Source organism: Bidens hawaiensis, unplaced genomic scaffold (genome assembly GCF_021521415.1).
Source record: "Bidens hawaiensis isolate Kalapana, Puna unplaced genomic scaffold, B.hawaiensis_p1.1 tig00001961_1, whole genome shotgun sequence".
Taxonomy (NCBI): domain Eukaryota; kingdom Viridiplantae; phylum Streptophyta; class Magnoliopsida; order Asterales; family Asteraceae; genus Bidens; species Bidens hawaiensis.
The window spans coordinates 1,012,104-1,016,890 of record NW_027491109.1 but is presented as its reverse complement, the minus strand read 5'-3'; positions in this window follow the sequence as shown (position 1 = coordinate 1,016,890).

Genomic DNA, 4,787 nt, shown 5'->3' with positions numbered 1-4,787 from the left:
TGTTATTTATTTCTAATATTTATTTATTTTTTGAATTTTTATTTTTTTATTGTATGAAAGTTAATAATATACTTATGATTTGAAGATAAATTGTTTCACAAATAAATGAGATATTATAACCCGATTTAAAAGCTATATGGGTTTGATGAGACCCAAGACCCGTTTATTTTTTTACTATAAAATTGGTTTTTTAATTATAAATAATATATATATCTTTTTTTAAATAAGTCAGATATTAATTTTTAGTATATCCCTACTTTATAGGATTTTTATATCCAATATTTGGTGAGATTAGTTTTTAATTTAATGAGATGTTATAACTCGTTTAAGAAACTATCTGGATTTGATGAGATCTATACCCGTGAATTCGGGTCAAATGCATGAGAAGTCTCCATTTAAAATTCAAGCAAATCTGGTGACTTCAAGAAAAGGAGAGCGACCCTAGTTTTATCCCTCGTATTAAGGGGATTGTTTTATATGATTTGTTTCTAATATTTATTTATTTTTTGAATTATTATTTTTTTTATTGTATGAAAGTTAATAATATACTTATGGTTTGATGATAAATTATTTCATAAATAAATGAGATGTTATAACCGGGTTTAAAAGCTATATGGGTTTGATGAGACCCAAGACCTGTTTATTTTCTTTACTAAAAAATTGGTTTTTTAATTATAAATAATATATGTCCTTTTTTAAATGAATCAGATATTAATTTTTAGTGTATACATACTTTATAGGATTTTTATATTAAATATTTGATGAGATTAGTTTTTAATTTAATGAGATGTTATAACTCGTTTAAGAAAATTCTGGGTTTGATGAGACCCATACTCATGAATTTGGGTCCAATGCATGAGAAACCTCAATTTAAAAATCAAACAAATCTGGTTTAAAAATCAAACAAATCTGGTGACTCCTATAAAAGGGGGAGCGACCACGCCGCGACACCTAGGATTTTTAGATTTTCATTTATATATATTATATATATATATAAAACATTGGGAGCTTTTTAAAATATTTGTGCCTCGAAAAAAACGTGTCACAAGTAGGAGCTTACATTGCCCTCCTTAGAGCCGGCCCTGTACTTAATATTGATGATCATGATATATGATGACATGTTGTATATGTATATGATTGTTTCTTTATGGGACACGATTTAGTGACACTTTAGTGTAAGGTTTTATATACAAATAATTACGTTGTGTGCTTTCAAATTGACTAGTTATACAGTTCCGAACATCCAATCTTATATGGCAAGTTTTGTTTAACATATTAGCTCCGAAGATTAAAAGTGATACATGAGTCGATTAACTTTGGATAACATACCAAAATGTCAGTTTTGACATAACATCAAATATCACATACTAGCTTTTGAACCCGTGTATTACACGAGATTTGTTAAATGATAAAAATAAACAAGGTCCGTTATTTTAATATATTATAATTTTCAAAATACTTATAAACTAATTTAATGGAAAAAAACGGGGTTAACAAAATATACTAAAACAATATGATTTTAATGGGAACATCAAGTGATGATTTGTAAGAAATTTAAAACATGTACTAAAGTTGTGTAGTTGATCAAACCTTAGGTATAAAAATGACACTTAATTTAATAATGAATAAAATTCACACTATGTTTTTGCCCATGACCCATGAATAACTAGGATAAATGAGATGAGAGATTATGAATTAAGAGAAATGTAAGCTTGACACCTAGAGTTCAACATCTTCTTTTATTAGTATAATAAGATAAGATTAAAGTGTCTAAACAAAGTGCCAATATTAGCATATAATTATAACTATATTTTTTTTTTGACTTTTAAGACCAAAAACTTTATTTTTAATATAATCGGGTTTGCAAAGTTAAATTTATTATTTTTTTAAAACTACTAATGTTTCAACAACCATTTAGTTGTAATAAAATAGTTAATTTCTTATTAAACTAACCGGAAAAAAAATAATATCTTATCTATAATAATATATATATAAACGAAGGCTCAAAAATCATACGTGTCGCGATGTGGTCGCTCCCCCCTTTTATGGAAGTCACCAAATTGCTTGATTTTTAAATGGATATTTCTCATGCATTTGACCCGAATTTATTGGTATGTGTCTCACCATACCCAGATAGCCCTTAAACAGGTTATAACATCTCATTATATTAAAAATTAATCTCATTAAATATTTGATATGAAAATCCTACAAAATAGGGATATACTAAAAATTATTCATGTAAGGCCCCGTTACCGGTGCCTCACATTTGGACGTTGGATTTACTCATAAACGCAGTTCTAAATATCAGAGTTAATAAAATATACGCTGAATATAAAAACCTTCATAAAACATTTCTTAACAACCACACTTGTCTTAAAACAACATCTTGTCTTTCAAAAACTAAGTAATTAAAACATAATACGTCTTGAGTCTTCCGATGCCAGCCTCTTATTCAATGCCAAGTGTTCCCCTCAAGCGAGCTGCCTCATCCTACTCACCTGCGTGCATACTAAAAGTCAGCTACGCTGAGTGAGTTCTAGTTAAACATACATTATACAATACATTCATCCTTACATACTTTCATTCATACTTTCATACTTTCATTCATACTTACTTACATTCATATCTTATGTTATAAAGAGCATTACGCCCTACATTCCTCGAGTATTATTAGGGCTCGGTACCCTCCTTCCTCGAGTACTATTAGGGCTCGGTACCCTCCTTCCTCGAATATTAGTAGGGTTCGGTTTCCTAGTTCTCGAATATTAGTAGGGTTCGATTCCCACTTCGTTACCATACAACCATACCTTTCCTCGAATATTATTAGGGTTCGGTTCCCTCTTCGTTACCATACAATCATACGTTAACCTTCTTTTACTAACTTAACTTCCATACATATAGCATACATATCATACTTACATTATACATATCATTACAATCTGACAGTACGTGCAATATCCGAAGATCGTTCACGCACCGACAAGCAATTATTCATACATTTCACATCCTCACATAAAGCATACACTTATCACTTAGGATAAGTGTATTAACAAACACATCGAGTATGCACACAGCCCCGAAAACATAACAAGGAAAGGGGCTAGAAACTCACCTGGATCCTGTTACGCTCGCCGTTAATCGTTATCCCCTTCTTTAACTGAGTCCGGCTAACTGTTAAATATATATTTGTTAATTACCGTATAATTAATTAACTTTGTATTTTAGTTAACCAACGTATTTTCTAAGTTGGGCTTGTTTGTCTAATTCTTACATATGGGCCAATTAGTTAGATCAGGCCCATTGTTTATTGTAGCCTCTAGACCCAACTGACCAGGCCCAAGGTCAACAGAGAACTAAGTTGACCGAGAACCTGTCCTGGCCGAGAACTCTGGTCTGACCGAGAACTCATGTTTGACAGAAATCTGCGGTGACCGAGAACCCTGGTTACCGAGAATTCAGTGGCCGAGAACTCTGGTCGCCGAGAACTCTCGTTGACCGAGATCTCCTATTGACCGGGTTCTCGTGTTGACTGAGAACCCTTGTCTGATGCTTTCAGCTCAGATCTTTCTATCTTTAAATCCATTTTAGGCTCTATTAACGGTTAACGGTCCATGGTTACACTTTTAATCACCAAAATTCCAACCTCCTTAACCATTTTACGTTCGTTATCACCCCATTGCCAAGACCTAACCCGTTTCTAGCATAAAGCTTGAACCTTTAAGCATAAAAACGTCCATTAAGCTAGATCTAGGGTTTTTCTTGATGAACCTTTCATAACCATAAGTTTGTTAAGTCCATTCTACTCATCAAGTTCGCAACTTTATGATTTGTTTGGACCCGATCTACTCTAGGTTCGAGTTTCATGATTATTTGTTCATAAAAACGTAACCTTTAAGAAAAAAAATACCTTTAGGCGTTTGTTAGGTTACGGCTAGCTTGAGGTTCAACAATGATCTCGTATCTAACTTGTATGACCACTATCTATCGATATTTCGGCTTCGTTTTGGATTTTGAATCTCTCTCTCACGGTCGTAGAAGGTAAGAGATGTGTGTGTTTTATGGTGTGGAAAGAATAAGATGGATAATATGGATGGGAATGGAAAGATTTAGGGTTTAAGGGGTATTTATACTCCCTTAAGCCCATGGACCTAAGACCCATCTTTCCTTTTTGGTCCATGATTAATTCCTTTTAATTAGTCTACTTATCTTCTCTCTATTATTTTATTATTTATTTATTAACTCAAGTAAACTTTTCCGTCGTAACGAGTCAATATACAATATTATTATTATTCGAAATTTTGGGATGTTACAATTCATTTAAAAAAATATTATTTATAATTAAGAAACAATTTTATATTAAAAAAATAAGCAGGTCATGTGCCTCACTTAACATAGATAGCTTTTAAACCGGGTATAACATCTCAATTATTTCTAAAACCCTTCTATCATCAAATCCTAAGTATATTATTAACTTTTTCACAATAAATAAAATTAAAATCCAAAAAAATATATAAATATTATAAACGAATAATGTAAAACAACATATGAGGATGTAAATAAATTACAATACATGCTACGTGCAAAAAAAAAGAAAGAAAAAAATGAAAAGAAAAGAAAAACTATATGATGTACATAAATTTATACATCTTTTTAGCATCAAATAATCTCTAAAAACTGCAACTTCTATCAAATAACATAGCACAGAAGGCAACTTATCATAATAAAATACAATTTCAGGTAAACCCAAGCCCCAAACGAAGAAACAAGTGAAAAGACGAAGAAAAACG